Source organism: Manis pentadactyla, chromosome 3 (genome assembly GCF_030020395.1).
Source record: "Manis pentadactyla isolate mManPen7 chromosome 3, mManPen7.hap1, whole genome shotgun sequence".
Classification (NCBI taxonomy): domain Eukaryota; kingdom Metazoa; phylum Chordata; class Mammalia; order Pholidota; family Manidae; genus Manis; species Manis pentadactyla.
The window spans coordinates 115,239,104-115,256,872 of record NC_080021.1 but is presented as its reverse complement, the minus strand read 5'-3'; positions in this window follow the sequence as shown (position 1 = coordinate 115,256,872).

The window sequence follows — 17,769 nt, the reverse complement described above, 5'->3', positions numbered from 1 at the left end:
TCAAATTCTTTGTAGCTCTGTGAGTTTCCAGTAATAGGCTACATTTGGAAGTGTGAATAAGAGCACCCAGCAAAATACCAAGTTTTAGGAATTTTAGAGGAAAAACTCTCAAAGGACCACAAAAGCCTTGAGCTGCAAACAGTGTCCTAAAGACTCACATTTTTCCTACCATTGGTCAAACTAGCTGATCAGAAAAAATACCTAGTATTTTATTGTTCATAAGTGAAACATGAAGCTAATGAGTACAGGAAGAAAAAAGCTTTTTTAATTTGTTCCTATAAGTCTTTGAAGGAGCTAAACATTTGTTTTTTTTATTTCTGCCACAAAATATGCAATATTAACCACATGTTACATACTAAGAAATGTACATATATGATAATAAAAAATTAAGCTATTCTAGAAGATTCTGCAAGATTCCAGAAGTCTGAGGCTTCTATAATTTCCAGGCCATTCTTTTTTTCCACCCTTTTTTGTTGAGAACCTTATTTAAAGGGTGGTGTTTCATGATATGTGCTAGGGGCACAGGAATGAAGGAAAACATGTTCGCTGTACTCAAGCATCTTGTGGAGCAGAAGAGGAGGCAAACATCCCAACAATGACTGAACTGGTTGACTGGGCCTCCAGTACAGATGCTTCGATAGTGCAGCACAGGGAAAGATGTGGTCATTACACAGATTTCTCCAAAGTAGTGTTTCTCAGTCCAAGTACTCAGAGCTGCACTCATTTGCACAGGCCAACAGATCTTGTGCACTGTGGTAGGGGGTACATGAACTTCAATTGATAAGTAAATCCCTGCTCTGATCGCCTAGAAGAGGTACATGCTTGGATCAGGCCAGATCCTCATTGGCCAATATTCAAATACAACATAAAACCAACCCCAAACCTAGATAAAGCAGTAGCTTCAAAGATTATTCTCCCTTCCTAGGAAGGGAAGTAAAATGCATTCATTTATTCAGCAAATATTAATTTAGAGTGTACTATGTGCAGAACTTAGTGCTAAGTGCTAGGGGCATAATAAATTAAAAGGCACAACCCCTGTACTAAAAGGGAAACTGACCAATAAACCACATTACTAAAGTTAGATGAATGGATGTCATGAGAACATGTATGAGAAAAGAGACATTGAACAACAAATTAGTTTCAGTTGAAATTACTTTTATTTTCCCTAAGTGTAAGAAATGTTAGGAGTTAAATCTTGAAATGTGAACCTGAAGTTAAGCTGTTGTCGGAGCATACAGAATTGCACCATAGTCAAGAAAGACTGGGCTCTGGAATTGGACTGCCTGAGCCTAGATCCCAGTTTGACCTTGAAGAAATTGCTTAACCATGCTATGCCTCAATTTCCCCATCTAGAAAGTGAGCATAACAATAGAAATGCTTGAAACAACATATCATCTCACTCATATGTGGAATATTAAAAAAAAAATAAAGAAACAAGGACAATAAAAACCAATCTCAGATACAGAGAACAGATTTGTGATTGCTGGTGGATGGGCATATAAAATGGGTAAAACAGTCAAAAGGTATAGACTTCCAGTTGTAAAATAAATAAGTCATGGAGATGTAATGAACAGCATAGTGACTATAGTTAATAATATGGTATTGTATATTTGAAAGTTTCTAAGAGCATAAGTCTTAAAAGTTCTTGTCACAAGAAAAAATATTTTGACTGTGTGGCAACAGATGCTACGTAGACATTGTGGTGATCATTTCACAATGTACACAAATATTGAATCATTATGTTGTATACCTGAAGTTGCTATAATGTTATATGTCAATTATACCTCCATAAAAAACTAAAAGTGCTTGGCATATCTAGATAAAGTAGAAAATGTGTTCGGTTATCAAATAGTGGTTGGTTTGGTTTGTGCAAATAAAACATACAGATAGTTGGCTGAAATGTTTAGATCTCATCCCAAAGTTGACATTGCGCTCTTGACCTTAATCTGATTGTACAGTCAAGGGCCACACAGAAAACCTGATAGGCTAAAGATTCTCTTTCCAAAAATGCACACATTTCTGGAAATTCCTGACCCCTAAAGCCAGAATAAAACTCTTCTAAAATGTCTTTCCCTTATTGCTACAACACCAAGATTGTTATCTGGGAAATTTGTGTGTTTTAGTTGTCCCAGTATCTACACTGTACCCATGTTTATCACTATTCTAATTGGTATTATAATTCTCTAACTATCCCTCAACCAATTATGACAATGTCACAACTTCAAAATAACAAGACTAGTACTGTGACACATGGGTTAAGGCAGAGAAGTACTTGAACTGTTATCCATATGGAAACATCCAAAACTGAGACCCTAGAAGAAAGTATTGAATACTTTACACAAAAGTATGCCTCAATTTTTAAAGATATTCAGATGTAAATATTATTTCTCTTGAACCGAATTCTTTCACAAAGTGTTGGAATTTTTGGTGATGTGCTCAAATTACATAGAGTTGAGTATTTAATACTTGATTATTTCAAGATGGCAGTCAGTTTTTACAACAGTTTGACAGACTGAAAACAATTTAATCACAGTCACCAGGGAAATCTATGAAGTCATCTCTTAGTTGGTAAAGAATAGCAGTGAAGTCCTATACTGTATGACGTTCCTCAATAGCTCCCTAATTTACTGTGATGAAACTCTTCACAGTTTGATGAGACACAGATGATACTGACTCCTGAACAAATATGCAAGTGATAACTTTGATAAAAGGAGTTTAAAAGAACCACTTTCATAACTTGTATCTTGAATAAATTAATCCAAGCATTGTATACATTATATGTTTTTATATGTATTACCTTCTCCTTTTGAGGTCTCAAATGAAAAGTATTATTCAGATCATAGATGAGAGAAAATTCCTTTGGAGCTTCAATATTTATACATGCACTTCTATAAATTACAGATCTCTCTCAGGAATAATCACACACATCAAATAACATGGTTTGGGACATGACTTTTTTTTTAATTTGCTCAGAATACATATTACAGGTGGAATACTCAATTTTAAAAAGTGGCCTCAGCCTTCCTTCCTGTTTTTATAGACACATTGAAATCTATTTAAAAGCAAATGTCCCAGTGAAAACTTGGTTTTGCATTTTTCTTTTTAAATTGAAATATAGCCAATATACAATATTACATTGGTTTCAGATGTCCAATGCAATGCTTTGACAATTATAAACATTACTAAATGCTTGCCATGATAAGTATAGTTGCCTTCTGTCAACATATGAAGACATTACAATATTATTGACTATATTTCCTATGCTGTACTTTCAGCCCCAGGACTAATTATTTTATAATTGGATGTTTGTGCTACTGCATCCCTTTCATCTATTTCATTCATTCCACCTCCGCCCTCCTCAGTTCTCTGTGTTGATGAGTGACAACAATTATTATCAGTGTGTTTCAAGATGGAAGGTGTACAAACCCTACTACAGGAGTATCTTATAAAATATCACTTTGCTCCATCCCTCTTTCCCCCAATCCTTCTTTAGTAGTGCCAAGTTTTATTAATTGGGTTGATTTTCTTTGCTCAGGGAAGATACAAGAGTTCATATTTCATGTCTGGGCTTCATCTAGACTTTGCCTTCAAAAGGCCTGTGTAACTTGAGCTGATTACAAGTACAGGTTCCCAAAATTTGGTCTTTCTGATTTTAGTGGCCTTTGAAAAATTGCTTTGAATCAGTTTCTTCTTTTATCAATAGAAGCACCACTCATCTGAAACAAAGACCTGACCCGAATTTATCACTTACTGACAGAAATAGCTGTAAGCGTAAGTTACAGTCCCACTGAACAAAGCAAACTGATGATTGTGTTTAAGGTTTTGGGAAGCATAGAGTTCAGGTGTGGAGAGAGAGAAACTGAAACGTTTCGGTATTGGTTGATCTCTGGAGGGCAAAGCCTTTTTGATTTTTTTGATGGACATAAGCTGTTCTGATTAATTGACTTTCAAAAGTATGAGTACTGAAGGGAAGTTGCCACTGATTGACTGGGAAGAATTTAAGATCAATTCTGGAGGTTACTAATTCATAGCTTAGGACTATAGCCAAAGAACCAGCAGTCTTTTATTTTCTTGCATTTGGACGAGAAAAATTATTTTTTTTCTCACTCTGTTAGTTTCATTTAAAATTCTACATGGTATTTTCATAACGGCTCTTTTGAACACCAAAATTTTTTAAAACATTTTTATATGGAAATATACAATGCAAAAAGAGTAGAGAGAGAAAAATGAGTAGTGGAAATGGTGTGATGAATCCCTGTGTACGTATCTTCTAGTTTCAACATCAGAATCCCAATAAGAATACACATTGCTCATGATTATCATGTCTTTTAATTTTTTTAATCTATAATAATCTCTCCTCCTATTATTCTCATACCATTTATTTGTTGAAGAAATTAGATCATTTGCCCCATAGTAGCTTCCCTCATCCTCATGGTACTGTGTACCATGTTCTACACTCCATAATTTTGCAAACTGGAGTTAGATGTAAAGTCTTGACTATGTTTGGGGTCAATGTTTTAAGTAAGAATACTTCATAGGTAGGGCTGGTGCTTCTTAATACATCACCTCAGAACACAGCTGGTTAGCCCAGGTGTAGTGATGCTGAGATACATCAGTAGGTTCAGATGTCAGCCAAGCCATCAATTTTAAAATTTGTCTGTCTCTATTCCACCGAATGGTTTTAGCTGCCATTGCTGGTTGCTGGTTCAACCCATTTCTTCATTAGAATTGTAATTTTTCTAATTCTATCAATCCATCTGCATTCATGTGCAGTAGTTCTTCTCTACGGAATAAAAGTCTCATCGACTATTTGGTTACTTTGAAAGATAACCTTTACAGGAACAGCAAGATAATACCTCTGACCATGTCCTGTCCCCACCAATCTTTTCCTTAGTTGTCAGGGAGGCCATTGGCCAGGAGTGGGACCAGGTAGGACTGTATCATTCACTTGGGAAACAGATTGTAGATTAGGTGGCAAACTTCAACATTATTCTACAAGGAATCTCATTGGAATGATCTTACCTTCAGGAATGTTTCCATGTCTAGAATTAACATAATCCCTGATTTGAAAATTCTCTGCAAATAAAAAGCCCATCTTAACCACAAAACAGATGGGAAGTTTCTTAAAACCTGGTCAGCCAGGATGTCACAGGCTCACTTGAGGCTGATCAGCTTCATCCTCTGCAGGGTCATCCAGTGGGCTGATGAAAGTGAGGACAGTCTCCACCTATGTTTCCTTTTTCTGGCCTTTGCAACATTTGATCACATCATCCTCACCCTTGATGACATCCTAAGGACCCAGCATGGGAAAGCATGACTTCCGAAGCACAGAGGAAATCAAGTCCCTTGATGGGGAGATCAGCAGCCATAGGCTGCAAGCCAGAGGGAGAGTGACAGAAAGGGTGTACAGGATTTTGTTCTGATGGACCTGGGTTTCTGGTAGTGCTTATTCAAAGCTTAGATTTAAGGATGGTGGCCTTCAGGGACAGGGATGAAGAAGGAATTCCATGTCTCTTCATCTGGAGAGGCAGCACAGTCTTCTGCCAATCACTAGCTGTGCAGCCCAATGTGAGTGACTTAATTGCTATGTGCCTCAGTTTTCTCTTCTATAAAATGGAGGTAATATTAGTGTTTCCTAATGCTACAAAGATAAATGTTGACAGAGTAAAAATATACAAAGTACTTAGGACAGTGTCTGTCAGAGAGTAAAGGCTAAATAAGTAAACACCCCAAATTTGGACCACAGAGGGAGAGGTAGCTTTTCGTGCAGGGGAGAATGTTTTGGATGCATTTTCAACATTCAGCATTTCATTTTTCATATCTGCTTTTTCTTTTCAGAAAAGTAAAATAAAATTAATTCCAAATCCTTAGAAGAAAAGAGAAAAAGGAAAATGCTGACTAAAGAAAATGTAGGAAAAGTTGTAATGGCTTCCTTGTAGAACACAGCACATGAGACAGAGAAGTGTTTGAGGAAATCTGGAATTTAGCTTTTAAGCCTGCTCACCCTTACAGTGCACTTAATTTTTGGTTTTGTTCACTGGCATACACTCAAGTGCTATAAACAGTGCCTGAATGGTGCACAATAAACATCTATTGAATGACTGGGCATTTGATGACTTTCTCTTCCTTCTATTCCCTTATGACCAGTTTCCATTTCAAAACCGAGTGGTGAACTCCACAGGAACCAAGGTGGGAGGCCAAGGGCCGGAGCCATCCCAGTCCCTTCCAGTCCCTACCCTCCAGCCCTCAGGCAAGACCACCAGAATCTCCCCTCGATCCTGCAGGAGCCTTCCAGCTGCTCCCTCCATGATTCTTGTTCCTTCCATCACATTCTCGGCAGGGCAGCCAAATTATCTTTTAAAAATCCACATCTGATCACAGCACATCACCACTTAAAATCCTTAGTGGTTCCCCAATGTCATTAGCATAAAATCTCAAATCTTTAAAACATTCAGCAAGCCCCTTGCTGGTCTCCATCCGGCTCTCCAGCTTCTCTAGTAATTAACTTCCTCTCAGTTCCTCTAATGTGCCGGCTTCACCTCACTGGAGAACCTTCCTACTGCCTAGAACTCCTTTCTCCCTCTCTGTCCTACCTAACTTCTATCTTCAAGGTCTCTTCTAAAGGGATCTCAGCAAGCTCCACCACCTTTTCAAGGTCGTCTCCTACTTTATGCTCTCAGCAGACCCAGCACATCTCCGTTTTCATGGTAGTTACGTGGTAATGAACAACTTCCAGTAATGTGTCTAACGTAGCTCCTCCCCCTGGTGTGAGCACCCTGAGGGCAGGCACATGTCCATCTAATTTCACGCTGTAGCTCCAGCACTTAGCACGGAGCCAGGCATATGCTCAGTGGGCATTCAGTCCATCTTTGCTGAATGAGCAATGAATTAATGAATTCATGAATAGATGTGTGTGCTTGGCAACCCAGAGGTCTTCACATGTTCAGAAAGTTCAGACTGGGAAAAACCAATGTCTTTAGGTCTACTTCACTCAATTAACTAATTAACTTGATATTCTGGTATGACTTTTACCTATTCATTCGCTCATAGATAGCCTGACTTCATATTGATGCTTATTTATGGAATCGCAATAGGAGCTGACACTGATGATTCAGCAAATGGAATAGCCATTTATTCATTCACTGCCCATTAATACACTCATGTTTGTAGATGCTTAAAAGGTATGAGGAGAGTTTGGCATGACGATTTTTTTTCTATATAAAGTATATATCCATGAAAATTAACTGCTATCCAGGTTCCATGTGCTTCAAAGCCAGTTTGCAGGTGGAAGGTCCAGGTTGGTTAGAAATTTGGGGTTACTTATGCCAATTGTGAAGATCAAGCCTCCAAAACTTAAGTAAAAAACCTAAATGCTCAGACCATTCTACTGTGAAGTGTTTGCATGTGGAATACAGGGACATCCTGGGGGAAATAGCCTGCCCACGGCTGGCTCTGAGGCTGCTTAAGGTGCCATAAGATTCTCCTCATGTCGGGGCCAAGGCCATCAGGGAAACGGTCTGGGCAGGGCTGGAGGGAACCAGATTCACCCCTTCCTCACTGACCCCAGCGATCCACCACTATAGCACCTTGAGCTCTTTTTTGCAATCTGGGTGATAACAACAGATGTTCAAATTAGACTTTGCCTCTGTGGCTGTAAAACACAGCTGGCTCTGCCCTCTTCATGTCTGATGTCTTCACCTCCATTTCCGCATGTGGAAAGGAAGGGGTGGTGAAGATTACACAATCCCGATGGCAACTCCTCAATTCGAACCAAATACAGGTGCTGAGGGTAGAGACATTTGAGAGACAGTGTCTGGAGTCGCTGAGTAAATGGCAGTGAGCCGGTGACCATGCTGCACTCCCTGGAAGGCATCACTGCAAAGCAGCAGGGATTCACACCCCTCTATTCTCCCCACTGCCGCCCTAGTGGTTTGGGAGCTTACTTCCCTGGGAGAGCATTTCCTCCTGCCAGAGAGTTTTGAACTGCTCATGCAAGGATCTTGCAAGAATACTTCCCACTATTTCCAGGAGCTTAGCAAAAAACATTATTTCCAAGGAATAGGTACACATTTATGTATAGGAAATGTTTGTTTACACCAATTTAGAATATCAAGAATGTCGAAATGAGCTGGTAGATTTTTTTTTCTGAGCTCTGCTTCTAGAAAACAAAAGAGAAATGATAAATGAGCAACTTCCTATGGAGGATGAATTCTACACAACAACTCTGGAATCTAACAATGGAATAGACTTCACACCAGTTCCTTTGCTCTCTCTACCAGTGGCAGGAGGTCCTAACAGGGCCCTGAGCACTGTGAAAACACAGTGCCTTCTGAATCACTGGATGAGAAAAAAATACTTTTGAGTAGAAATTATAAAGTATTTCACTTACTTACAACTCTTTGAAATTGGAAAATGCTGTATGGTATGGATAGAAATTCTCAATTAAGTAGCATATTTGAATAACCAGAACATTCCATTACCGGACCATATTAGAGGAACAGACATTTATCCATCTGTAGAGAGCACACTACGCACAGAGCAAAAAGCTGAGGGAATTATTGGTTTATTTCAGGCAGAAGAGTAGTATCTCCAAGTATGATGTATATCCAATCAATTTGTAACTTTAGCCATCCTACCTTTATGTTCTTGCAGAGGTAGGAGAGCTTAGCTCTTATCTTTCCTCAGTAAAATTGCCCTTGATGTCCCGGAATGAGGTTTTTACAAATCTAATATATTGCTCCCAAAATAGCCTATTAAAAATGATGACTTGTTCTAATCTACTGCACTTTCTGGCAGGGAATGTGATTATAATCAGTAGAGCAAAGGTCAGTAAGAATGAATGGCATCTGTTCTCAAGGCATCTATGAGAAAGTTTTCAAAACCAGATAAGAATTTAATATAGGAATTTTTTGGTCTGCCTAATCAAATTTAGATGCCCCAGTGCTGCCTGGAATTTGTGCTGTAGATTGTAATCTGCAGGTGGCTATAAATGAGTCATGTGTCTTGGAAAGCAGTTCCTAAAGTAGGAAAATGTTTAAAAATTTTTTGGATGATTCTTAGGTTCTTATCAGAGACCTGCTTCTTAACAAAAATCATTGCTTTTGTCCTCATGATCTTTGGGTCAGAAATTCATCAGGCCTCAACTAGGCATTTCTCAGTTCTATGTGGCAATGGCATAGAACACTATTGTGGTGGTAACTGGGAGCAAAATAGCTTCATGCACGTACTTACTCCTGGCACTCTGGCAGGTAATCGGGACGACTGGGCTGAGCTGGGCCCCTCACCTTCTCCATGTGCTGTCTAAGCCTCTCCTTACAGTCACTTCCATAATACTTGGGCTTCTGATATGGCAGCTCAGGGCTGCAAAAAACAGGAAAGCTGCCAGTCCATGAAGCCATGGACCTGAAAGCTGGTACAGTGTCACTTCCCCTGTTCTCCACTTGTCAAAGTTGTCACAGAGCCTGCCCAGCTTCAAGGGGAAGAAACATAAACTCTGCCTCTCGTTAAAAGTATCAAGGAATTTTCAGCCCTGTTTAACTTGCTCTAAGGAGATTGAAAGGAAATCATCCACAATCAGAATTTGAGGAGCTTTTCAGGCACCCAATAAACATCCAAAGGGCCTTGTAGCAGTAAAGTCCCATGAAAATAATTTTTTATTCTGTATCTGCTTGCACTGTGATTACGCAAAACAGCTCTTTCATTTGGCAGGAGAAATTGTACCCCGAAATGCAACCTATGGGTAGGTTGGAAAGAATCCTCAAATTCTTTTCCTTTTGAGAAAAAGCATTTAAAATGCTCAGAAAATTCACTGGGAAAAAAATTCAATTCCTGTAGGCAATGCATGTTGGGAGTCCAAGCTGAAACTGCCTTTAGTTCACTTCCTGTGCCAATTGCCTTTAACCTGGGGCCAGAGTTCTATTCTGAGTACAAAGGAAAAGGAACTAACCCATAATTTGTAGCTCTCCTACCCAGGGTTGGGAGGCCCCCCGATTCATTATTGTTGTATCAACTACATCGCCAAGGCATGAAATGGTGAATTGGGACTTAAGTTTCTTAAGTTCACTTTGCTGCTTCCTGACTCTCTTTCCCTTTGGCACGCTTCCGTTGTTTGTCGTCACAATACAGGGTGTGTGGGTCTTTGAGAAATTCCTTTTTAAAATTCCAGCAGAAGTCCAGGCCTAGAAAGAAAATTTTCAGATAAAGTAATCCAAGCAGATGAGAAGTCATAACCTTCACTGGGCCCTGAAGTGCGAGGTCCTCTGGTTCAGATGCCTGTCTCCAGAATGTCCTCTAAACGCATGCTGGGCCTCAGGGCCCCAGCAGAACCATTAATTAATAATACTGTGAAAGGATTCTTCCCCTGTGGTATCTTCCTAATGGCTTTAAGTGTTTTTAGATAATTTAATTCTTGACAAAAAATTAGGGTAGGGTCGTGAAGGAGAAAAAAAGAACAAAGAAAGTAACTTTCAGCCAAAAAATGTTAAGAAACAGTGCCATTTGGAAATGAGTCAGGATAAACCATCTCTGAAATGAGAATGTGAAGTTAAAGAAAAATTGTATTACTTGGTTTACAAAAATTTAATGAACACGCAGCATTTCAGGAATACATCCATTGTACTAGCAAGGCATCCTTTGATTCTAAGTGTGCACGTCTGTCTGTGTTTCTTTACGTTTGGGTTTCCACAAAAAGGTAATCCCATTTGGATGTGGTTAATCATCAGTTTCCTGGGTGAGCAAGAAATCATTATATTCTGTGCAGTTCTCTCCAAGATGTGAATTCTGCAGTGACCTGAATTGTCATGCGTCTAAGTGGCACAGAGACTATATTTCAGCCCAGGGCGTGTGATTCGCATGAGATGTAATGATGATGAGCTGCAAGGCGATATGGACAATGGGCTTGATCCAGACCCGTGTAGCAGCCAGCGTGCACAGAACCCCAGATTCAAGTCAGACTTGCAGACTCTCCTGACCACGCAGTGCAATTTCTAATTTACACCATCCTCTACGCCCTCTTCTCTCTGTGTGTGGACAGATCAGGCTGAACAGAACTAGCAGGAGCCCAGGCTTTGGTTCACTTGTACTCAAAATCCTTATGGTTAAGAACAACCTAGATCCTGGAGAAAGCTTTGCTGAATTATTCCCAGTTGTTTTTTGTCCTTGTCTGCTCTAGAGCTTTATTCCTTCCATGTTTTCACGGTGTTGCAGCTCACTCTACCCCTCATCCCTTTTCAAGACAAGGGCTGTTCCTCACCACACTTGGCTCTAAATTCATCACGCTAAGAACACCTGTTGATCACTCGCAGCATGGCTGACAGCTCCCAGCTGGCTTAAAGGTGCTTCATGCCCCTGTTCGCCCCTTGCAGCTCTGCAGCTCCTGGTGGCCCCCTGGCTGTCTCAGCTTCCTCTGCCACATTCATAATGGTGGAATTCCCCCAAAGCTCCACACTAAGGCCACTTCTCCCCCCAGACAATCTCTTCCTTGCATCTAGCAAACACCAAATACACAAATGACTCCGAACTTTCCATGAGCCTAAGCCTGTACTCTGAATTCTGGACCCTTAGGTCCAGCCACCCACTTGGTAAATTCACTTTGGTGTCTCAAAGATGCTTTGAACTCAACATTTGTAACATCAAACTTAAGTTTCCTCTCCCACGTAGTACTCTCTCAGTATTTCCTCTCTCTCTAAATGAACCCATGGAAACCAGAAACATTAGAAGCGTTTTTGAAACCCCTCTTCCTATCTCCCAAATCCAAACCATCACTCAGGAAGTCAACTTATCCTCCTCAATATCTGACACATCTCTACCTCTGCCATAGTCTCCACACCTCTCAGCCCCTCTATGCTCTCCTTTATGTGCAAACAGGGTGATGTTCTGGAAATTCAGTCTGAGCACACCCCCCCTTGATGAACACCTGCTGTTATGCAGGGGCCGGGCTCTCTGGATCACGGGGGTCCTGGGGCAGGTAGAGGGCAAGCAAGGCTTCACCACACAGTGGCCCAGAGCCAGTCACCGAGTTCTGCCCTAACCCCACTCCTCCACATCCTGGCCCGTGACCCTGGGACAGTCACTCAGCTTTTCAGGCTCCCAATTTCCTTATCTACAACTCCCTTCCTCACAGGGCTGTAATGAGGGATTTTTATTCATTAACAAATATGTACTGAGCACCAACCGTCTGCCTGGCACTGTTCTAGGCCCTTAGGACACACCACCTGGAAACAAAACCAGGCCAACATCCTGTGGCATTCACAAGTAACAGCCCAAGAAAAGCACTTAGAGCAATGCCTGGAACAACGTACTCAAAAATTTAATAAATCTTAGCTATTATTAAAACTAAGAGGACTGGGGCTGAATGATAGCATTCACAATGGTGCATTTTCTAAATGAGTTAAATTATCATTTTGTCACCTGAGCCTCCCTATAGAGGTAATCAACTACACTATTACATCTTTTTCCCAGAAACTTACTTACTTCCAGACAAAGCAGGGCAAGGAAAACCTTAGCAGAGAACCACTCAGAAGGCAAGTAGAAACTGAAATGTCACCACAGACCCGAGAACCATGTGGGATGCTCTGCCATCTGAAGCACATGGGGAGAAACACCATCACTTTAGCAAATTACTGTTTTGTTCTTAAAGAAAGAACTGTGCTCTGGCTGTAAGTGAGATGCAGATATTAAGCTGAACCTAGTTTCCCATGTTCCATTATCTTTGCAGTCAATAGCTTTCCCCAAAAGAGAGCTCTGCCTGCACATGAACGTCTGCCAAGTTTTTCAACTCTTCTCTCTAAGAAATCTCATTCTAGAGATTGTAGCATCTCCTTTCCAGTCCAAGAGAGAGAATGCATGCCATGAGAGATGGAGAAAGCAGGTGGAAGGTAAGATTCCCTGCAGAGCGGGGCCTCTGTGTGGAAGCAGGGGCCCTCTTGCACTTCTTTAGGTTGGAGTTGATCCATGTAGTTAAGACATAACCATTATGTCCTCTGAACATGAGTTTTGATTTGTGAAGCTTGGACCCTGGTATATTCCATGAAATTCCTTATTTCCTTCCTTCCTCCCTTCTTTCCTTTCTTACTGATACATAATTGACACAATTCTGTATTTTAAGTATGTAAATGTAACTCATAATTTATACTTCTCCAGAATCCATTTTAAGTACAAAATTAAATAATCCATATCCCAAAATTTTTACAAGGCAAAGGACAGTAAACCACAGAGTGTTTCTAGTTTTGCTTTTGCTGTTTGCTTATTTATTTTTATGTAATTTAGGGTATAGAATAACTGTACATTTTTGCATGAAACCACAATTTAAATACATGTTATAACACCCCTGATTCATATCATATCACATGCCCCAAATCTTTGTCTAGAAATAAATATCCAGCCATAATGATAACAAGGTCTCTGAGGTTTCACCTCGAACCTCCCTATACTTCCCTTATCTTCAAAACTGCGAAAAGATATTTAATTTTCATAACAATTGCTCTGATTAAAATTCTGAAGTGACTTATGCATCAAAGAAAGATTACATTGTGTTTAATATTTTATTGATAATCTGTTGCCATAATAATTCTGAGTAATAAGTACTCTGACTCTCTGTGGTGTAAAATAGTAAGAATTTATTTTGCTCATGATTCCGTGGGTCAGCTGGGCACACTTTCTGGACTTGGCAGAATTTGCTTATGCACTGACAGTTCCCTGCAGATGGCTAGGCGACTCAGCTCATCTTGGCCGGGCTCTTCCCTGTGTCTGGGGATTGAGCTGGCTGTCAGCTGGCAGGATGGCCTCAGTTAGGACAACTGGATGAGTTCACTCACTTTCCAGCATGGGCACGTTCTCATTGTGAAGGCAGAGGGTGGAGATAAGAAGAAATCCACAAGCACCTTTTAATAAAATCTGCTTGTTTCAAGTCTAGGAACACCCTTTTGGCCAAAGCAAGTTAGAAATAATATTGAACCTCTTGATAGGGAAAACAGCAAACACACATTACAAAGAGCCTAGATTTAGGACGAATTAGGGCCATTGATTCAAATAGCATCTACCACAGAGCATAGTATTTTGCAACTTATATCTTTATATTATACAATTTTTTAAGTGGCAGGCAGCCATACTCTCTATAAACAGAACACTATTTTTTAAATAGTTCAGTTCCAACAGTATTAAATGTACTATCTACTAAGCATTCAGCAGTATGAAAGGAGCTACAGGTAATCTTGAAAAGGTGTGTTGCAGAGCAGTGAACAATAGTATAAATTCCTTGAATGTTCCATTGCTTCATGTTAACAAGAATGCAGTCTATTTGACACTTTCTGTTCTTTCAGAGACAGGCTCTGAAGTCGATCACAACTGTGCTATCGGCAGGTGTGACGGTTTGGCACTTAATGTCTCAGGATGGAGTGTCTCAGGGGCACGTCACTGGGCAAGGAACCCAGGTGGGGAGCTCTGCTGCTGGGTCCTACTGGGAACCAAGAGCAGAGTCTGGGTAATGTCTTCCACACTGAGGCAAGCCCTTCTGTATCCTCAAACCCTTGTAGACACAGCTGCAAACGTGGCCCTGGGCATCCTCTGATGGGACACACAAATGAACAGCACAGGCTGCTCCCATCCAGCCCTGAAGAAACCTAAGCAACCAGTCCAACCCTGAAGAACAGCAGATGGAGTCTCATGCCCACTGTGGAATGGTGCTTAGGTGTGTGTGTGTGTGTGTGTGTGTGTGTGTGTGTGTGTGTGTGTGTGTACTTGTGTATGTGTACACATCTTCTATCATAGGGGTTAGAGGAAGCATTAGATTTTTTAAAAAGAGAGAAAATATTTAAACTATTCTAAAAAGCAAAAGAAATCCAGCCACCATATTCACCACCTTTATGTCCCAAGAAAAAGCCTCCTTCTAAGCTCTGTGTGTTAGGAGAAGGAATTTGTCTTAAAGGCATGACAGAGAAGACAAAGTGGTGAAGTGGGAACGTTTCAAGAACACTGAGGCCTTCCAAACACATTGTTTGATGACCATGATTCATTTGCCTTCCTAAACACAATGAAAAAGCTTTTTTAAGGGAAGCATAAACGTTATGGTCATTCAGTATAACTGTTGAGTAGAATACGCACTTTTCATATGCACACCTGTGTTCATTTCAGCACTATTTACAATAGCAAAGATAGGGAAGCAACTTAAGTGTCCATCAATAGATGAATGGATAAAGAAGATGTGGTACATATATACAATGGAATATTACTCAGCCATAAAATAGAAGCAAATGTTGCCATTATGCTAAGTGAAACAAGTCAGGCACAGAAAAACAAATACCGTATGATTTCACTTATGTGTGGAATCTAAAAAACAAAACAAAGCAAATAGATCCACAAATATAGACAACAGAATGTTGGTTACCATAGGGAAGGGGGTAGGGGAAGGGCAAAATAGGTGAAGGGGATACAGATATACAAACTTCAAATTATAAAATAAGTTAGACATAGGAATGGAAATGCCACATAAAGAATATAACCAATAATATTATAATATCTTGTATAATAATGGGGTAACTACACCTATTGTGGCAGGTACCTAGTAATGTCTATAGTTATTGAGTCACTATGTTGCACATCTGAAACCAATATAATATTGCATATCAACTTCATTCCAATAAAAAAAAAGAGAGAGAATCTGTATTCTTCTATCCCAAAACAGGGGTCAACTTAATTTTTAAAAAGAATAGAAGTTAACAATTTAGAATTCCCAAAGGCCTCAGCACTTCTGCATCCTAACTTAAGATACATTTCCTAAACTCTGTGGGGATCTTTTTGAGTCACTGTTTTGGCTTTTTGTAGCTTTTACTGCATGAAGTAATAGAAGAACAACACTTCATCTAAAGTCACTCTGGGTGCACCCTACCTCCTCTCTGGGACAAAGGTTCCTCCTCTGTACAACTCTGACATGCAAGTTTTTCTTTGTTAATATTGGAGCAGTTTGCACCAGAAAGTCTTCAGAGGCAACCAAATGTAATTAAGTGTTTTCGTCCAACATACAATGTTGCAACAAAGTGGTGAGTAGTAGAACCATTTTCCCTAAACCATTTAACAGTCTCCAGGGAGGCATGATTTCCTTTCAAAGTAAACTATATTTCAATTTATAGACTGTTTTTATTATCCAAATTGGGCTAAGTGATTGACTGTTTTGGAACTGAGTCCTTCATTGTCTCAATAACAATTAGCTAACGAAACATTGCACAGTAAATGATAACCTGAAAAGATTCAGGTAAGATTTCCTGTAATCATTTGCTATAAAACCAATCTTGCCTTCCCCAATTACTCTTTGACTACTCAAATAGGATCACAAAATTTAAATCAATCCTATAATTTGGCACATACACCAGCTTGCAATTGTGCAACAGTGTCACCCTAATGAAACAGAGTAGTGTGGATATTTTTATACTGCTTTATGGGTACTTCTAGAACACAGTCTTCAAAGGGGCAGAATGTAACCAGCTTTGTAATACTAACACATTGCCTTTCTTTAATATTACATTTTATAAATGATGGACTTAAGCACTTTTTCTTTTTCTTTAAATTCTCAGCTTTGTCTCCATTCATTTTGATTCCAACCATCATCTATCAAAGCCTTCATTAGCACTTATTGAAGTGAAGTACCATACTAGGAAGAGCTGAAAGACATTGACTCTCCTCTTAGAAAGTATACAACATAGGTAAAGAAATAAGATACAAACAGAAATAAATAAATATCTATCATTACATGCCAAAAGCAGTCTATTATAAAGTCAGATTCATGGTCCAGATAACCCATCTGCATAATTAAAGCAAACAAACTAAACAATCAAAAGCCCACCCCACCTCCCCTCCACAGGACTCAACTATGTAATTTGTGAGATTCTCATTTCATTTTTGTGGTTGGTAATAGGGCCTGGGATTGAAGGAAGCTCATCTTTTGAAAGCAAATATCTAACACCCAGGAGAGTTCTGTAATGGAAGGCTTAGTTGGCAAGCAGTAGAGGTAAGGTATGCTCAGAAACCCACAGGCCTGGAAAATCTAAGAAAAAGCAAGAAATACTGGGGCCCCCACTGAGCAGGCTCCATGGAAAGCCCTGATGTAGGAAGAAAAAGGAGGGCTTCAGGAGTGTTCAGCAGGATCAGAGAAGAATGGAGGCTTCGTACGAGCTCTGCAATGCCAAGTGGCCACAAAGGAATTAAAGTTAGGAAAAAAGATCCCTGGCTCTGTGGCATAGCCTAAAATACCAACTCTCTGCAGGCCTGCATAAATTAGATCAACAATGTACAGGATAGAAGATAAACATAAAAATTCACATTTCTATATTCTAGCAACATGGACATGGACATTAAAAATATAGTACCACTTAAAATTGCTCAAAAAAGTAAAATACTTGGTATAAATCTAACAGAACTTGTGTAGGACTTTGTATGCTGAACACTGCACAATGCTGATGAAAGAACTCAAACAAGATTATAAATACATGGACAGACATTCTGGGTTCATAATTGGATGTCTCAACATAATGAACATGTCAATCCTTCCCAAATTGATATATGGGCTTAATGCCATTTCTAACAAGATCCCAGGAAGATATTTTTGTAGATATGGACAAAATTACCCTAAAATTTATATGGGAAAACAAAGGGACTAGAACAGCCAAAGAAATTTGAAAAAGAAGAAAAGAATAGAGAGATCAGTCTGCCCAATTTCAAGACTTACTATATAGCTACATTAATCAAGACTATGGTTTTGACAGAGCCTAGATGCATAAA